Source organism: Pseudopipra pipra, chromosome 1, assembly GCF_036250125.1.
Source record: "Pseudopipra pipra isolate bDixPip1 chromosome 1, bDixPip1.hap1, whole genome shotgun sequence".
Lineage (NCBI taxonomy): Eukaryota > Metazoa > Chordata > Aves > Passeriformes > Pipridae > Pseudopipra > Pseudopipra pipra.
The window spans coordinates 34,051,926-34,072,808 of NC_087549.1; the positions used below are offsets into that span (position 1 = coordinate 34,051,926).

The following is a 20,883-nucleotide window of genomic DNA, read 5'->3' on the forward strand; positions in this document are numbered from 1 at the left end:
TCCCTTACAGGAACTCTTCTCGTAAGTGCCTGCTCTAGGTATTAAATTAAAAAGCTGGCCTGGAGAACACAGGAGTAGCAGTATGAGGAAAGGGCAAGTGATAGGCATCAGCTCAGGAAAGACCAATATACAGTTGCTGTTTGGGCATCCTCTAGAGGCTAAAAACCATTTGAAGAGATCATAAACTGGAAAGCGAGACGGTTTGAATTTTCACTAGTAAAGTTGAGAAAAAGAACACTTGCTGAATAGAAAAAGACAGAAGAGTCCAATTTTTATAGAGTGGTAGAGCAGTTCATAATAAAATAATTTTCCTTGAGGGACCATGACAGACTTGAGAGAGGGGCCCATGTGAACCTCACGAAGTTTAAAAGGTCAAGTGCAAGGTGCTGCTTATGAGTTGTACTCCTAAGCACAAACACAGGCTGGGCGGAGAACGGTTTGGGAGCAGACCTGAGAAGGACTTAGGGGTATTGGCTGATGAGAAGCTCAGCATGAACCAGCAATGTGTACTGGCAGCCCAGAAGACCAACCATGCCCTAGGCTGCATCAAAAGAAGCATAGCCAGCAGGTTGAGGGAGGTGTTTCTTCCCCTCTGCTCCACTCTCGTGAGGCCTCACCCAGAGTGCTGCGTTCAGGTCTTCTCAGCACAAAGGGTGTGGACCTGTTGGAGTGAGGTCAGAGGAGGGCCATGCAGATGCTTGTTTTAAGAGATCTTAAATATCACCTCATTCCAACACTTCTGCCGTGGGCAGGGACACGTTCCACTAGACCAGGTTGCTCAAAGCTCCATCCAATCTGGCCTTGAACACTTCCAGGGACTGGGCATCCACAGCTTCTCTGGGAAAGCTGTTCCAGTGTCTCACCACACTCACAGAAAAGGTTTTCTTCCTATTATCTGATATAAACCTATGCTCTTCTACTATTTTACATGCCCTTGTAAAAACAAGAAATGAAAAGTGGAGTACAAAAACAACTGCCAAACTGCAGTTTATGATGAGACTGACTGAGAAAACATTACTTTCTAATGCAGATTCACACATATATATAGCTTAGTGTTTTTATATAGAAGTGATGAATCCCATATTTTTTCCTGGTTGCAAGGATTACCATAGCTGACCCATGGTTGTGCAAGAGAAACAACAAAGCTGGTGTTCATGTGAATTCCCTGCGCACGCAGAGAGACAATGCAAAGAATGAATGGATTTAAATGACAACGTCTAGTGACCCAAGAGCTCCCTAAGTGGGGAAAAAAAATAAGAGAATGAGAACAAGGATTCTATCAGCAGTGGCAAATTCCTTATTAATGTGTACAGACAGCCTCACGTGTAGTAGTGACTTTGGAGCACTGCTTTCTGACAGCTCATGCCACAGCCATTTTGTAATGTTAAAACGCTAATTAGTCAAGAGGAGGGAGAAGGGAGCAAAGCAGACTATTGTAATAATTCCAATTAGTCTTGTAATACTTTCGATCCTGTGCTGTTCATAAACCCCAAAGGAAGAAATTTTGTCACATTGTCCTATACTATATGATCACTCAGAGAGAAACCTTTATCAGTTGTGTAAGCACAGAGCATGGCCCTATGGCTGCTGCTGGAAACAACTAAAAGCACCTTCTGGTTTGGGTACACTGGACATAGCAGCGGTCAGTGTCATGATGTCTCATGTGACTAATACCTCTCACTAATACTAAGTACCATAGGTAAGTAGTTATTTCAGTATTTTACAGAAAGTGTAGGAAAAAATCCTGTATGCAAAGACAAAAATAACAATTAATTTCTTCTAAACTGTAAAAGTCCTGTCTCTTTCCATATTTTTAATGTCCTTAAACAATAACAGAGCAGAAACAGAGAAATCATTATAACTTCACCAACGTGGTGTTCAGGCAAGGGACCAGTTCTCCAAGGACAGTGTGATTCAGGTGTTAAAGTGTGACAGGAGGACATAACCCTGATATTAATTGCACCTCCAAAGTGACTACTTCTTCCAGCAGCTGCAAAAGGAGATAGTTAAGCCTCATTAGCTAAGTCCCAACTCTACTTTGGATGCTAATAAAGGACGTGGTATAGCTGTCAGACAGTAATTCTTCCTCTTTAAAATCAATGCAGTGTAAATAGCCCAAACACTGGGGCTCTGGGCTGAGGGAAAATCTTTATAGGTGAAGCATGAGATCAGTGCACACCTTTTCATCTTTCATCCCAGCAATATTATTTCTACATGGTACTTTCAACTATAGGTAAAGGAAGGTATCTCCATAAAGAGAAAATGAGGTAACCATTATGAGAAAAAAAATAAGAGAACTGTTGTTGAAAATGGAGATGAGATGAAGAATTTGTAGAGGAGACAAGAACGTGAGGACAAAATGAGCAATAAATCAGAGAACATGGGCTAGGGAACGCATCTCATGAAGGGACAAGGAATGTTAGGGAAAAACAGGCACACGCAGCAGCAGTTGTATTGGGATTAAATATATATGGGTAAAGAAATCAAAGTACGTGGCTTTCTTGTTCCTGAAGTGGAAATCTCAAAGACTTATTGATAAAAAATATTCACTGAATAAGCATGTTTATGATTATGTTAGTGTGAAACCGAAATCCAACTACTGTTTCAATTAATAATTTGCAAGTACGAAACATTTCAGATAAAAACTGCATGTAAGGCCAATAGTAGCATATATTAATGAAGGTAGAACACCTGTACAAAGTAATCTCAACTTTGGATAAGATAATCTTTTCAAAAGACAAAATTGCTTTGAGTTTTGACTATTGCACATGTTAGAATGGCATTCTGAAATCCATTTAGAGTAGAATCTTGAAAAGCAAACTGTCTGAAATGATTTAGGGTCAAATAGGCAAGCAATAAAACATAAGTTTCCACTATGATGCAGTGACCAAAGGGCTAATATAGTCCATGAATGTATAGATGTAGGAAAAATGGGTGATGTCTTCTTTTTTCTCTATAGCAAAGAGGAATTAATTAGAAAGGCAGATATATTGGAAAAAAATGGAGTTTTTAAAAGCAGAATCACAGACTTATTCAAAAGCCATAGAAAATACCCAACTAGGAGAGACTTAAATACTTCAACAGATCTAGTCCATTAAAAATAAAATTGAGAGACACTTGACTACAGAGCATAAGCACATTTCTGAGAAGAAAACAGAGGGCCCTTTAGCAGTCAAGAAGGTATGATAAAGGTTAAATGCTAAAGCTGGACATATTTATATAAGAAATAATGCACTTTGGGTTTTCATACAAAATGAGTGATCAACCTCTGAAACAAGAGAAGTTTTGAAAGTTTTATTGTTTGAAATCCTCAAAACAGTGGGTTTTCCTGAGGGGTATGATTTTGTTCTATGTGTGTGTGTGTTATGGACTAAGGCTAGAACAAAGAAAACAGACACGTTACTTTCACAGGTAAATCAAAATACAGCACACTTAGCCAAAGTGGAAAAACTGGGGAAAACAGCACTTCAGTTTTAGTTGTTTTCTCTATTTTTGAAACTTAATGAAGGTAGATTTGACTCAAAGCCATAAAGCTTCTGTCAAGCTGAATTGCATCCTCTGTTTCATGTACTGCTTTACCAACATGTTTTGTCTAGCTCTATTCAGCTCAGAGGTAATACTGTGAGATTTAATGTCTTTGATTTACAGGTCTGAGGAGACAATCAAATGATCTCACCAAATTTAAAGTCTATAAATCTATCAATTTATTCTTATTAACAAAGGAACTTTGCAAGATGATGTTTATCTACTGCAGTTTAATAACTTCTTCTTCTCCTAACAATAATCAATGAATATGTTCTCTCTGATATTTTACTTCATTAAAAAAAATTATGTTTATCTGCTTATCTGAACTGCTGGGAAAGCACATCCATTCATGCACAAACTATTCAATGAATTTGAAAATAATTCTTTATGTTTAAATTAGCATCCCATATTCTGCTCCTGATGATTCCCTGTCTTCCCCATAAGTGACATGAATTGTAATTCTGAATAGTTGCATGAGCCTTTCAATGACACCACATCCTTTGAAGCAAAAATAGTTTGACTAAAGCATCATCAGACTTGTGGGTACCCTGGCAGAAAATACTGATGCTTCTCATGAGAAATTTTCTTAGGAACCTGAAAAGCAACATGAAGAATTTGAAAGCTGGGAGAGGCAACACTGAGCACTTGGAAAAGTTCTCTTTTTATACTCAAATTCTGCCCTTCAAGATACTCCTCTGTGAGACAATGCAGGCGTCAAACTTCACTGTCTGTTATTGGAAAATTGGGTTGCCTAATCTGTATAGGCAGAAGGCAGAGCAGAGTTGTGGAGTTTCTATGGAGATGGAAATTGGTGAGGAAGTGCATTATCTCCTGATTCATCCAGTCTTCCTGGTCTTATAAGGGGCCATTATAGCCATTTATCTCTCTCTGAAGAAATAATGATGTCTTTGGGAGCAATAGTGAAAGCAAGGTTAAGTTTGACTTTAAAGGAGCATATTTGGTATATTTTCACCAGGTCCAGCGTTTTAAAATGCAATTTACAACACAGGTTTTCGTTCTTTGACCTGACAGTGTATGCTAAATATAGATAAACTTGTAGGCTGGTTTTGACATTCATTAAGGGGTAATAGAGAATAAGAAGCATTTCTCAAGTAACTGTAATCTCATTAACACTAACCATGCTATCAAACAATGGTGTCCCACTCAAACTCCCTGCAGAGCAAGTCTGTCAAACACTACTGGATCTTTGACAAGTATGAGTAGATGCCAAAAATGTCTCTGAGTTACTAACTAGGACACATGTGCAGGGAAATTAGAGGTGCTTTACATCTGTACATGTGAGCGATGCATTGAACGTTTGAGTTAGATTTCTTCAGTTTCAGAATGTATAGGGTTACTCAAACTCTTATTTCTCTGTCTCAGCTGCCTCTTCCAGGGAAGTTTTTTTAGCAACTGAAATTTGTAACTGGAAATTGTTTGCAGGAAGAGAGATCGACAAAGTTGAGTTTTTCTTTTTAAAGCCATTTGTTTGGCTGCTGTTACTGTGCATGGATTTGAGACTGCTCCCTTATCTACATATGTATCTTTTGACAGACTAAGGGACTGGGGAGAGGAGTTAAAACATACCTTGATGGAGTCATCAAAGAGAAATAGTATGTCTGGCTTCAATTTAGCTCAGTTCAGGGACATAATATATGTGGTGGACATAATGTATGTGGTGGGTGACACTCATTTTCAAGGGCTTGTAGAGAAATATGTTTCCCAATTTGTATTCTTCTGTAAAAGTTTTTCCTTTCCAATCTGTAAAGAACAGATGTTTTTACAGGCTTTGTATCACAAGCTGAAGGGAGTCCTTTGCCTTCCTCCCCCCTGCTCTCCCTCAGCAGCGTTGGTACAGCAGAGTGGGATGTGAAGCTGACCAGTTACCTGTCCTCCCCTCGGAGAGCACCAGTGCTGCCCCACACGCCCACAGGCTCCTTTATTAGCACTCCCAGCTCTGCAAGCACGTTCTATACACTTTTGAATCTAAGCTTGATTTATTTAATAAAATAGGCTTTCTAGAAGAAAAATGTGAAAGTCTCGGAGGAAGGAGGGAGCCGAAGGGAGGAAGCACATAAAATTGCAAATTCTGGTCCACCTCTCTGAAAATTCTCACCAGAGCTCAGAGAAGGTAAAGGGCCATCACATAAAACATGTTCCTCAAAAACCAGAAGGAGCAAGGGTTAAGAATTTCCATAAAGCCATGTAAATCTTGAGGACAGGAATACATATTTATATACATAGATACATATCTCACAATAACAGATAACCTGACCACAGTACTTTCTTCTGCGCTTACTCTTAACTTGCATGTCCCCTTTGGTTTAAACTTTCACGGTATTGTTTCATTTCCAAGAAAGGCAAGATTGTAAAATTAGTGTTAAGATAATACAAAATAATCCATATATATTTCAAGGAATATAATTTGGTATTTTACTTCAGTGTGCAGAGACAATAAAGTTATGGAAAAGTCAGCTTACATTAGTAGCAATTAATACTTCATTACTATTTCCAGTAAAACAGATCCTTTTCTTAATATAAAGAAACCATCATGTACTGAGGCATTTCTAAAAGCAGAAAAGAAACAATGCATACTACTAGTGATCTTACTACTAGTTTACAGATTCAGAAGGTATTATTTGCAGTGTAATATCCTAGATGTTTTGTAGCATACCTAATAAATCACTTATTATTTACTTACTAAAATAGTTTTCTTTTTGGGTCTACTTACTTCAGATTTTCAGAATTATACATGAAGATTTTTAAGCTTTTCTAAATTAGATTGCTACCTCTCCATTCTTTGTAGTAAATAAAAAATATTTCAACTGCGGTAGAGGTACAGTGATTTGTTTGCTGGATACATTCTGTCTTCTTCCCCTCTCCTCACAAGCCAATGCTCAGCTTTCTTGCTGGGACAATTCAGGAACCACGTTCTCCTTGGGTGATACGTTTCACCTCAACATTTTGTGGTTATACACACTGTATAAACTAAAAGAAGGGGGAAGCAGCGACAGCAGGCCTAAACTCATTAAAAGTTAAAAAAAAATCAGCAGATTAGCAAGGGCAGAAAAAGTGTGCAGAAAAATGTGGCCTCTTGTAGATAAAGACTATAGCATTTTAATCTTTTCTGACACAGATATTCATAGTAATATCACCTTTAAGGTGATATTTTGTCATATTACCTTTGCTGAGGGATAACATCCTACTCTGATGGCAAAACAGATGACTTGAGAGAATGAGCGTGCCATAACAAATTCTTACTAATCATGGAGTTTTTTCTAGCAGATACCTGCATCTGGACTATGGTGCAAAGTACAGTGGGATTTAATAACTGCTATTAAAACTGGCAGACAACCCTGCTCCTAGAGAGGGGCCATATATTTAAGAACTATGCAAATTATGCAGTATGCATGTGACCAAATTCTTTGTAGAGGAAAATCCCTGGCACTGTGTTAAATTAAATAGGATTATGGCTTTCATTAATCTGTATCCAGTGTGACCATACAAGGGTATTAGTTTGATAATATTTAAGGACTTAGCTCTACAGCAGCAGCAATCAGCTGTCTAAGCTCAGTGACTGTGTTGTCAGTGAAAATGTTAACTATTAAAGAGATTGTTATTTACATTGCCTGAATGAAACATGTGACACTCACCAGCTGGCAAATTAAGCATAAGAAAGTTATGCATAGGTCAAGCCATTTTTTCCTTTTGGAATAAGTAGAGAGAGCAAATCGTGGGATGTGAGTCCTGAGAGCAGAACTGCTGAGCCCTGCTCTTGTGAAGCCGTGGGTAATGCTCTCATCAGCTCAGGGGGAGCAGAGGTAAACTGGCGTGATACTACCAAAAACTTCATCCTTTCATCTGAAGCCTTTTCCCTGACTGGCACAGATAGAATTTTAGATAATTTAGCAATATAACATGTTTCCTAACCTGAGAGCAGTCCTTGTCAACCTGGCATTTGTTTACCAGTAGTTATGATGCTACAGCTGTCTCCGGTAGCTGAAATCAGAGGTAACTGTGGCATATATTGACAAACATTGACATTGTAATGGCTCTCTCCAAAAAGGAAACAGATAACTGTCTTCAAGCCCATATGTATATGTGTACCAAAAATAAAATGAAATTGATAATCAGCTCACTTGAAGAGAACTCTTACTCCAGGAATGGATTATATGAAAACAACACTTTTCCCATTATCATTCCATTCTTAAGGTGTTTGAATGTCTGTATTTTTAATAGAAGAGAAAAACATTTTTAATACTTCCATTACATGTTCTACAGACAGCGCAGCTAAAATAAAACAATATGTTTAGAACATCATGTCTAACACTGCAAGACTCTATCTGAAGGTCACATTTTTAAAAGAGAGAGACATCTATATAAATCCTACTGGGGATAATCACTGTGTGATTATAGTGTGGGCTGCAGAATACTCACTCATAAAAATACAGAGCACGAGATGTAGTGGGTTGATTCCTAACTCCCAGACAAGGCTTGCAGGACTACCAGGACAAAATACCCTTTGTGTTTAAGTGGAACAGCCATGCAGCAGAGGTCAGTCAGGGACACAAGCATAGGAGAAGCCTAGAGCACCCTTCCAGTCCCTCAGATTGGGTCTGTTGTTTCCATAGCCCTATCAAGACAGATTTAATCTGCCCCATCATACTCAAATATTCATACATGAGCGTCTGGCTATGTTGTATTAAAAGGAAAGATACAATGCCCAAAGAAGCCTTACTCATTTGGGCACCGCAGGTGACTTCTTCAAGTCAAAAATTCCCTGCAATGTAGGATGATTTGTGATCACCTGACTGTCATATCACCTCACTTCTAACTGCACATAAAGTTAAATATTCATGTGCACATATAGCTATGAACCATCCAGTTACTCTGCACATGCTTCATAAGTTTACGATTAAACTTATGATTTAAATCCAGTTTCTTAATTTGGTCATTTAATCCACTTTTATTCTTATTTCCTTGAATGACTTGATTGGTTTGCTATGGGATTGAGTGACCCAGACAAAATAGCTAGGAAATTTCCTAGCATACCCCAGCTGATTTTTCCTCTGGCTTAGTCAACCAGCCAGCATTTTAAACAAAAGATGTTAAAGAAATGCAAACGTGAGTTGGAGCCTTACCAAATTTCCTTAGAAAATTTTCCCCAAAATCATCAGGAATGCTGCTTATGCTTCCTTAAGCTTTCAGTATGCTTTCCAGATGGATGTTTTGGGAACCCAGCACTATAAGCAAACCCATCTAACTGAAATAAATGTGTGTCTGGACAGGTTCTTCATTGTACCCTGGAGCCACCTGAACTTATGGCAATTCCCAAGGATTCATATGGCTATGCCAATGCTAGGGCTCTTCTCCAGAAGACACACAAGCCGTGTCTGCTCTCGTTTTATTTTTCACACTAAAACTCAGGCAAAATTTTAGCCTAGACAGCACAATTTTAAACTAGAAATATTTTATTGTCACTTCAATAACAACAATGTCAAAAGGTTAAATGCTAAACTGCATTTAATTTAAAATAAGACTCGAGAAGCCATTTGGAAACTCATTATTAAAGTTCACATCACTACACTTTTTAAACATGAAGAGGCATTTTATAGAGGCCTCATCCTGACTTGTAACACAAAAGTATCTGACTTCAAAGTAAATTACTACACCAACGCAATGGCATGAAAGTAATATTAGTGAAAGCAGTTTCCAGAGCTGTATGCTGTAGGTGTAGAAAAGGGCTTTGGGCAGGATCATCTCTCCTGGTGAGGAGGGTTTCCTAGATCCTACAAAATCTTCATGTTGGAGTCACTGCAAGAGTGACAATGGATCTCAATGTGACCAAATACCACAGAGACATAAAATGTTTTCTCATGTCAATATTTATTAAATTCTCTGAATTATGACAAGAGAATTTGGATAACTCCAATTGATGTTCCACATTGATGTATATTCTCTAATGATTAATTTCTCTGGAAAAAGACAGCATTCATTTTGCTAAGACAAGTAGAAAATCCTCTGCCTCCATGCCTGAGAACCTAAACAGAAACAGGAAAGCCTATTTACATTAAAAAAATATTAACTATCAACTCATTTTAAGTATTGTCCCTTACCTGAAGAGGAAAAGGGCAGAAGTTTTAACTGTATGCCTTTTTGTAATTGTTTTTGTACATCAAGCATGTTGCCAAAAAAGACCTGTGTGTTTTGGCTTAATGTTTTTCTCTTTAGGAGATTTTCAAGTACCAAGAGATCAAACAAACAAACAAACAAACAAGCTTCAAATGTATCTGTGATCTCTCATCCAAATACTAAAGACATGGAGGTAGCTCATAACTAGTTTAGAACATGGAAAAACCAGCATACAGTGGTATGCACAAATGTATTCTGTTAAACTGCAAGAATAGTCTCTGCAGTGCTTTCAGTCTGAATTCTCCAGGCAGTTTTTGGGCATAGTCTGGGAGCTGGCACAGTGCAGAGACAGGCAGTTTGCAGGTGGTCTCTGTTCAGAAAATAATGTGATCGGGTAGATGTGGGATGCTCCATGCCAGCCTCTTCATTGCCAGAGAGCATTTGCTGGCACTTTCAAATTTACTAGAGAAACTATAAGCCAGGTGTTCTCTTTTCTCTTTGTCAAAGGAATAGGATGAAGAAAGTTAAAAGAAACTTCCTGCCAATATATCAATTTATACTGAGTTTTAAGGTGCAAGGGAAAAATAGGCTGGTAATCATATTGTTATAGATGCATTTTGAAGGCCAAATTCATCCCTGTTCTAAATTCACTGACCTTTATTTCTATGTCAGATCAATAATAATAATAAATATTGGCAAGTGATATAAAATAAGTTCCTCACAACCTTTGAGCAATGCTTTGTCATCCAAAAAGTTAGGTTAAAATTGAAGTGGTTTGAGAAGAATGAGTTCTCTTAAGATGGATAGGTATGTCAGGGTCCAGGCTCTCACAGTATAATATAGTTATCTGCTTCATTTGTAAAAAGGCTACCATAAACTTTCCTAGTGAAAATTAATTCTCAAGACATTAAAAAAATCAATTACCAAGCATGAAGCCTTCTTCCTAATAATGTTACATACTGAAAATTCAATCTGGATCTTGAAATTATGGTCAGGGCATCTTCTAGATTTATATGTTTACCATTTAAAGGTTTTGCAGGTACAGAACTGAAAATGTACCGAAAGTGGTACAGAACAGAATTTGTCTCTAAGCACCACTTGGGCATGAAAAAAGAAAATGAAGCACACTTCACTTTTCAATTATCATATTCCTTCCCCACTGCCACATCTATCATTCATGTTACCAGCTGTAACTCCGCAGAATGATAAAAAACCTCTCTGTTAAAAGTAATTTTTCTGATTTAAACAACATTTTTCTACATAAGATTCTTATTCTAGCTATGAGTTCCCAGCTGTTTGAAGACAGTTTTATACCCAATTTGAATGTCATGTATTACTTATAGAATTTGTTATATATTCAAAAGACCAAAACTGACTAGCAGACTTATGGGCACAATATTTCTTATGCAAAATTACACAAAGAAACCACGGAATGTAACATGTTATTTAAACTTAATTCTTTAGCAATGTGACTTTGGCTTTTTGGGTATGCACATACAAATTCTTCATAGGAATTCCATCCGAACATATACTGAAAGGACTTCAAAAGTTGTCAGTTGCAAGTCATTGTAAGTAATTTTACCTTAACCATCATGTTTGGTTTCAGTGAGCTAACTCCACTGGTAGAATCTCTCTAAACCACAGTGGCTTTTCCCCTGGAGAAACTAAACAAAGCACCCAATGTCCCAATGTGAACATGAGTCAAGCAGTTGTCTGGATAAGGAAACACTATCAAATTGACACAAGAGGAAATGTGAAAAATCATAAATCATAGCAAACAGCGGTATTTGTGAAACAATAAATTATTCTTAGACAATGTTTGTAAACAATACATTGTTGATCTGAATACTTCAACAGTGACCTAATGTTTATGGAAAAGAGATATAAATACTAATTCATCTTTATGCTGCAAAGTCATCTTTTACTTATTGATCTTATTCTTGGGTCTCCCGTGCTCTCAAAAGACTACAAACTTAGAAGGATGTGGGTTAATAATGATAAGTGATTAAACACAGAAGTAAAAGGTGGTATTTTTAGATAAACATCTTAGGAATTTTGAAATTTAGGAGGAAAAAAGATAGATTAAATTAAAAACAAAATCACTGCCTGAAACCCAACGCAATTATTAAAAACACAAAATAATTGTACTAATCTCTGTACCAGAAGATTGTAATAGTTCTACTAAAAGTCAACTTAAATCCACTGTAGAGAAGTCTTAGTTGAGACCAAGAGGAATAATAATGTTCCATCATTACGTTATCAAATTCTATTAGAGTAGTTAATTGCTCACATTTACAATGATTTCATAATGTGCCATTATGGCAGCTGCAGGGAGGAGAGAGAGCAGAGGGACATGTGAATTCTTGGCACTGAAATCACAGAATCTATGTTAAAGGCTTATTAAGACTATTTAATCCCTTTCCCTGCTGATTCTGGATTGTCCTCCATTGTACACTTCCTAGTGTTTTGTCTAACCTAGTTTTAAATACCTCAAGCAATGGGAATGTCTTCAGTTCCCTTAGGAGATTACTTCAAGGCTAATGGATTTCACTGGCAGAGATGCTTTTTGATCTCTTGCCTACATTTGCCCTTACTTTATTCCTTTTGATTAAGAAAGTTTCTTGCCTTCCCTTTTTCATTGAAAATGTGAGATACCCCATGAATATTAGAAATTCCACCCCCTCCCCCATTGTTACAGTGGTAGGTAGTTTTCAAGTGAGGGATCTAGAGGATTTCTGTCCGGATAAAGCCAGTAGCAAGCTGCCAGCAGTGTTAACAGTCAGTATAGTCATACTTCTTTGGTTGCTGCTGTGCCACTAGAAGTGGTTTCCATACGCAGCCCTCAGCCAGCTACTTGTCACCACCCTCTTCCTAGAGGTTATGCACACCCTCCCACTCCTGATTTTCTGGCTGAGCTATTGCTCGAATTGCTGCTTAAAATGAGTCAACTTACTTAAAGCCTCTTTAAACAGCGAATTATTGCTTATCCATCTCTTTCTGGCTGGCATGGGCTAGACAATCCTTCCAGCCACATCTCATCTAGCCAACAGGAGAGTGGGTAACCAGAAAGCTGGTGGTGACCTCTGATGCAGCAGAAAGAGAAATGCAAATGCATTCACATTTGCCTCCCTGCTCCTGGTGTTTTGAGGAAACTGGGAATGACTGGTGATAAGGGAGTCTATAATCTGTGATTACAGACTGCAAGGAGACAGGTGAACTTTTTCCAGACTGATGGCACCTACCTGAGCTCTGCACAAAAGTCACTCTGGTTGTGTTGCAAAAACAATTTTCTTCTTCACCTATTTTGTTAAGATTATTTAAATTAAAATTTTTTTTTGAAAAAAAAATCCCATTTTTGGTTCACTACATGTGCTGACCATAACTCTGAAAAGGAGGACACACACACAGTTAGGCTGTGTGATCCCAGGTACCATGGTTGTATATGCTGTCCCTCCAGCCTAGCCTGATCGAGGATGGAAGACCCGGAATCCAGCCCAACAGAAGATTCAGTCAGTCACTGGAAGTGTTATGCTTCTGTAGAGCAATCAAGCTGTAGCTGGTTATTTACATATTTTATAAGTACTCTAGATGCTATCAGCAAAGCTATGAGACACCTCAGTGATAGAAATCACTAAGAATTAGGAAGTAGTGGATTTTTAATAAATGTAATACACTATCCCTCTCACTGAAGTGAGAATTTCTGTCTGTAAAGTATAGCCATTAACAGAAACTGAAATATTTAGGACTCTTTAATGCTTTGCAAATGGCTGAGGATGGGATGATAAATGTGTTTTTTTCCTAGGCCTGTTCTAAATTATAATGTTTTGCCAACATAGCTATGTCAGTTGCCGGTGTGAAAAATTCACGTCCCCAGCAGATATTGCTATGTTTGCAGAACTCCTGGTGTGGACGTAACTTAGCCAGAAGGAGAGAGCTTATATTGGCTCAACTTACATCACTTAGGGAGGTGGTGTAACTATGCCAGAAAAACTCCTTCTGTCAGTTTGAACAGTACGTGCTGCGGGTTGCTCTGCCAGCAACAGCAATGGCAGAGCCGTGGGGTAGTCAAGACCGTGATCTCTGTTGCTCCATACATTCACTTTTAATTAGCAGATTAATCAACATGCCACATTTGAGAAATGCATCTCATCAAAGACTGCCGCATTTATTGACATCCTTAGTCTGCATGTCTGCTAATATACCAGAACTGCTACTTTGATGCCTGTCTTGAAACAAGAAACCATGTGCTACTCAAATGTGTATTCTTGGAAACCAGACAGCTAAATTATGACCTCCCTAGGTGTGTTGGCACCTTTTCTGCAGTCATATAATTTTATGTTTTCTTGTTTCCCTACTTGGCATCTACTAGCCTCCAGACCCATATTTTGGAAGTATAGCTCATGCATCCAATCCATCCAATTTCTTCCAACTCTGTCAAAGATATTTTTTAATTTATTCTATCCAAGCTTAACTGAAAAATCTTTTTATAAAAAAGAAGAAAAAATTGTTATGATAAATTCTCTGAAGTCTTTAATATGCCCTTGAGATTCTTTTTTCCAAAATATCACATCATCTATTTTCACATGAGTCTGAATGCTACTCATGCCTGAAATGTATATAGATAGATACTGATTTCAGCAGTTGTTTTCAGCATCAGCTGGCTCCTTCCTCTAGCTAGAGCTGTGTCTGGCAGTTCTTTCCGGTGCTGTGTGACCTCTGTGTTTATGTCTAATATCCTGTCTTCATTTACCACAGAGCTGTAGTATCATGCACACTTGGTAACATTTCTGAAATGTGTACAAGCAACAGAAGTACTACTTAAGGAAGCAATAGAAAGGACAACCTTCAAAGTATTGCCATGGGGGTGTTCAATGAAAGGTCATTTGTACTAGCTCTATCTTCCATAATTAGTTGGTTTGGCTTTACTTTCCACAATTGTGACAGAATGGCTTGCAATAATTGAACCTGAAGAGAAATACATGTCTGTCTAGAAAATGGCAGTGGTGCTTGGCCTTTAGAAGAACAGAAAAGACATCTATCATTGTTACTATTATTACTGAATATGAAAGTCCAACATGTTTCTGGACACCACCTTAAGAGCAGGAGAACTGATACCTACAATAGGAGCTGGAACCAGCATCTGGAAAATTCCTGACAGTTCATTCCTCTTTAGATAATATCATACAGGTGGTTTTGAGCCAGTGGCTTTTCCACTCCCCTTGCTTATCTCTTTCTAACTGCAGTATCATTTGTGTGACACCACTGGTTGTGCTTGTTGAAAAAAATATAAAGGAGGACATCACAACCTCAAAGAATCACTGAATTTCATGTGTGTTAGCAATGTATGAAGATAAATGGCCTTCACAGTTCTGACATGTCTGTCTGGAAAGCAAACAAGAAAAGCAATACTGCATTAGATATATATGGCGTTAGCACTAGCTATTGGCACGTGTAAAGATGTTCAGCTAGCAGAGGATGCACTTGGAACTAACAGAAAATGCTATGATATTTGTGATCAGCTATCTGGAAAAGTTTTAGGTAAGACTTTTTTTCAAGTTTCTAAACCACTCGGGGATCTACTGAATTGCACCCTTAAACCGGTATGTTTATATGCACTTAAATGGTAGCTAATTAAAAAAAAATTACAATATTATCCTCAAATAAATGAAGAGAACAATTCTGGGTTATATGTAATGGTGAAAAAGACCCATGCTGAAAGCAAACTGGGAGAAAACATCCAGTTTCACTGTGTGTGGACATCAGTGAAAGGAGCCTATAGTTTCTTTATACTGTGTAAAGAAGCAAGATCACTTTTGTGCTATTCTTTTACAGTCATTTCATTTCCTGAGAGTACAGCTTACTTTAAAAGTTTGCTAATAACTTAATTAACTAACAAGCTTAGACTCTGAGGCGCTTACTCCTGCCAGTCTCTGCTTTACACAGATATGGTTGTGTTAAATTGGCTTTGTCACAGAACTGTTCCCTCTTTCCCCATCCCTTTGGTGTGATACAATCTTAATTTACAGACAAACTTGGAAAGGTCATTTAAAACTTGATGATGAGATGCCCCTCTATGTCTTAGTTATGCAAAAAGGTATGAAGGGAGTTTAAAGGAGAAGAAACATTTTAACCTACATAAAGGCTTCTAAATGAAGCAACTAGTAAAACTCTTTCACACACAGAAAACATGGCAGTGAAGGCAGGCCACCATCTTACTCAGCTACTCTCATTGAGCAGGACTGTTACATTTCAGAGTACAAGGATATTTGGAAAGAATAGCTGGGATCAGCCAACTTGTTAACCTCTCTGTTAATACTGCTGGCTGTGGTAGTGTTTGTAATGTGGGCACCTGTTCAAAAAAGAGCGGAACAGAGGCAACTCCCTTTACACAAACTTTTCCATTTTGCAAACCACATCTTAAAGGATACCACATCCCTCCCATACAGACTGTGGGCCACCTCCCATTCCACCAGTAACCAGTTAATATTTCTGTAATAGCTACAGCAACTGAGTTTATGAACTCAGATGGGTGGTAAAAACAAAACAAAAAAATAAACAGACCGGAATGGGAGGATTTAATTTGTTTTAATTCTATTTGCTATCTAGAAATGAGACATCTACAGCTCCCTTCAGCTGACAGGTATCCTCTCTTTGACAGCTGTCAGACTGGGAGATACTTTGTGCATCACCAATAACCACTGTCTGCAGAAGACAAGGACATGAAGTGATGACAGCCAAGCTAGATGTCACCTAAGTGAAGACATAAACTGCAGCATCTGTGTTAGGATGCTGGTTCCCAGTATTACCGTCACAGAGAGCAAAGCAGCTCCAGAACTAGATCTGGAGGGAAAGAGTCACACTTGGATTTATCTGCTGCTTCCATTAACTTCCAAGGAACCCACCCAGCACCTTACTTTTACTCACCTTCTGCATTTGGGACAAGTCAGGGGCCTGAAATGTGGCCAGCTTTACCTATCAGCCAGTACCGAGATCTATGTGCCATAGGAAAAACACAGTGAACCATAAAAAGTGCATTGCAAAAGCCAAAGCTGCTTTGGGAAACTGTCCCAAGGTGAACTTGCTGTGGGGACTGAACTTGCTGGAGCTCCAGTGATTCCTGCTCCGACACACAAACAACATGTGATTTACTGTATCTGTTGCAGTTCTAAGTTCAAAACGTTTACTGCACTCCTAATGTTTTATCCATTCTGAAACAAAAATATTTTCCAACAATGTTGAGCTGTGGCTAACTTCATGAAATATCTGTTGGTGATTTACTGGGAAATGAACAAATAAACAAATAAACAAAAAACCCAAAACCACTCCAAAACAAAAACAAGCCAAAAAGACGAAAACAGCAAACCACCAGAAACATTGAATTTCCTCCACAATGAAGATGAATTTCTCCAACTTTTAAAAAAGCTCCTCAGTGCTTATTCTCCTTCTCAATCCCTCTCTAGTCCCCATAATGTGTTATTTTGAGCTCATTTTCAGTTGCACAATTAATAAAGCCAAGCTAACATAGCTGGGGGTTTTATCGTTTGATTATTTGGAGGGGAGGTTGTGTGTTTTACCTGGGAAATTACTTAAGAATCTTCCCTTTGGACGAGACCCCACTCGGTTCACAAACAGCCGCCGTCCCCAGGCGGGGCGGCTGCCGCTGCCGCTGCGGCAGAGGGACACATCCCGCAGGCGTTCCCCGGAGCCGCCGGGGAGGCTTGGGAAGGATCCGGCGGACTCACCTCGCGGCGGACGGGAGGTGGAGCCGGGAGCCTGGAGCCGAGACGGCGGCGGGAGCGGGGTCCGATCGCGGCGGGGCTGGCGGCGGCAGCGGGAGGGGGCGCGGAACAGTGAGATGCCAGGGAGATGCGCGCCCCGGAGCAGGGAAGCCGAGCTGGGGGGACGCTGGGCACCCACCCCGCCGATGGCAGAAAGGCTGTGCGGGGCCGTGCTGAGCCCGGGCTGCCCCTGCCCTGAGCGGCGATCCCGGTGTCACCCTGACTGGCACCCGCGGCGCTGCGAAATTCACGCTGTGACCTTGTTTGCTCTTCTATTTCTGAGGCATCTTAGGTGGGTCTTGCTGAAATTTTGCAGAAATGTGACAGCTCGCGTAAAATGAGATAACTTCATATGATTTGATTTCGTCTGAACGAAATTTTAGAGTATCGAAACAGATTTGTTTCATAAATCTGTTTTGTCCTAATACCTTCTTATCACTCTTGGGAAAATCCCTTGGTAAAGTGCAAGCCTACCACCCTCTAATGAATCTCTTAGAAAACATCAGCATGGCTGATATTGTTGGTTTTATCTTTATAGAAAAGACAAAGACATAGACAATCTCAGGCTTCAGGAGAGAGAACTCTAAACCAAATCTAACTCTAAACCAAGTGAACGGCATCTACATTACTTCTGGGAGGTTATACCAAGATGAGGATGGATGTTTTACTAAGGAATTCGGTGTATAGCTGCACTATAGAAGCCAGAAACATTTAGCAAATATGTTTTTACAGTTGATTTTATAAAGAGGTTATATAGCTTTTCCAGTTGCAAATCTCCACCAGTCCTGACATTTTGTTTCAACCATTGGAAAACAATATTCATTAAAAGAACCACAGCTGCTCCACAAGCAGTCACAACTCATTATTTATCATTAATATCCTTTTTTATTCAGGCATATAAAAAAATCTTTTCTCTTTGTCCTAGTGCTTATGGCAGTGATGTGTCAAACTGCCAGTAAATTTGAAACCTGAGGAGTTTGTTTTTGGAGTCTCCAGTGGAGATCAAAGTTTCAATAGTCACTCTCTCACTGAAAAGTTTTGCCTGTATCAGGCTTATTAGTAGAGTTGTTACTATAAGTACAGAGTAGCAACTCTTTCATGAAGATTAGACTTTTCTAACAGCAACATAAATTATTGCTGTTCAAAAACAAGACAGAAAATTTTCCCTGAACTGGGGACCAATATACTTCAGCAAACACTGGCTGTAAAACAAAGACATGGTCTTCTTCTATCTTTCCTCTGATACTCTGGGAGGGAAGTTGAGCTACAGATACTTCCTGACTTACAGAACTTTGGAGGGATCACTGTCCTTCAGCAAACCAAACCTTTCTGAAAAACACTTATTCACCTGTACAACTAACACACAGTCATTAGCACAGTATTTATTCATGACATTATCTTCACTGCTTCTGTCCTTACATGGCCAAGTGTTTGATTTTCCGTCTACATCAGTCTAACACTGCTGTACTTCAATGAGCCTCTTAATTTTGGGGAGAGCATAGAGAAAAAGACTAGAGGTGTTTGGAATATATGAACCACCATATATCCAATATGGACCATCATCCCCATTGTGAATGTGTGATCACAGCAATGCTTTGTAAGAAGTTCAGTGTGGATATAGAGGGACCCATTTGAAAGCACCCAAGCCACTCTTAGACTTTCTAATCTTTCCTACTTAGTCAAAAGGACAAACATCATTTGAAAGCCTTTCAGACATATTTATATGATTTTTTTAGTAAACATACCATAATGCTGATTAAAGCATGATAAAGTATCATCCGTATGTGCAAAGCATCTCCCCTTGGTCTGTGAAAGTCTTTCCTTCTAAGATGTAAATACTGTCATTTTTTTCTGTGGATGTTTTTGGCTAGGAGTCAATCAGATAATTGTGACAGTTTTATATGAATTTTGACTTGTTCCAAAAACACTTCAGACGACATCCCACACTGTTGGGTGAAAATAGCTCATATGACTTTTTTTTTTTTTCCACCTTAACATTGGCAGACTGATGATGAACAACAGTAACTCTCCAATTCTGATTTGGCTCACATGTGCAAAGCCTCTTGTCTGTCACGCCTGCCTCCCAACCACAGCACCTGCTGTAGTACAGTCCTGTGAGCTTCATCAAATACTTCCCAGTATCATAACAGGTCATCCTGTGACTCTGAAACACGTCTGGTGTTGGCAGAAGGCCACATTGCTTTTGAAACCCTCTCTCTTCTCCCAGCCCTGGAAAAAATGTGCTTGAAAAAAGTATTGAGAAATGGAGAGTTTTCCATTTTCATTGCAAGCAATTCTGAGTCCGTGCACTCAATCTCTATTTAAGGGAGTGTAAAATACCCTTGAGTCAGTGTCCGCAACAGTTGATTCTTCTTGGATTTCAATTATGTCACTGGAGCCTGAAAGACCTGGACATGAGGAGGAGCTGAGGAATGACTGAATGAAAGAGACCTGCTGGTCCCCTTCCAGGCCTGGTTGGAAAGATGCAAAATATCTTGACACACTTTGTCCTCTGCTACTAGTCAAAGGACACGTAGAGTTCTCTACTTGTGACAGCCTTTCCTACCACTGATCTTGTAAAGCCTTTCTTATGACTTTATTTTTCAGTACCAGCCTGGCTATCTTCTCACACTCATGCACATAATCCTATGGAATTGCTGGATTGATGTGGTGCTAAAAGAGCCTATAAGCAAGGTTATCAAATAAAAAGCACTGCTCTGTCATTTTTCAGCATGCTTTTATTTTTTTTTTTAGAATAACTAGTCAAAAATGTAACAATTTATTACTAAATCTAAAGAATTTACTTATATACTGTAGTCAATCTGCTGAATATGACAGATCACATTGTGTATGGACAAAATTTTAGGACAGGATTTTACAAACCCTGCTTATTCCATTCCAAAAAACATATCCCCAGCCTAATGATTAAGAGACTGCTCTTCAACTTGCTTTCCCTACCTATCTGCCATAAAATGGGTTCAGGGGATTAAAATGAGCTTTAGTTAATTCTAATTTTTAGCTGTAATTATAGAATATTTGTCAGAGAAAAAAGCTAGTGGAAATAGTGAATCTGTTTTTTCCAAGTGAGTTTAGGCTATTTAGTCATAACATAATGAAAACCAAAATACTTTATAAGAATGAAGCAAACTTTGAAATATGTTTGGTGTTGGGTGAGGTTACACTAATTTATGATGGGAAAATGATATGTTGCTTTATTGTAATGCTCTTCTGGGTGGATTTTGCAGATTACAGATATGACACAGCAGAATTTATAAATAAGATTAACTGCCCTTATAGCTTCACCTTGTCATTCTTCCACAAAAATATCGTCTAGTAGAAATCAACTACAGATGGCTGAATTTCCAGATTTCATAACAGGAGACTTTTCATTATTATATCTGAAATATTATCAGAATGACCCCAAGTGATAATAAGGAAAAAAGCAATG

General features: G+C 38.7%; 1 protein-coding gene across 1 annotated transcript in view; it reads right to left on the minus strand.

The window, feature by feature from the left end:
- The window catches only part of SULF1 (sulfatase 1), a 180,357-nt gene extending 162,794 nt beyond the window's left edge, over positions 1–17,563 (minus strand). Inside the window, exon 1 of the mRNA XM_064651277.1 lies at positions 17,400–17,563. The gene's annotated coding sequence lies outside the window, so the exon portion shown is untranslated. The remainder of the gene's footprint in view (positions 1–17,399) is intronic.
- Between the last annotated feature and the right edge of the window lie 3,320 nt (positions 17,564–20,883).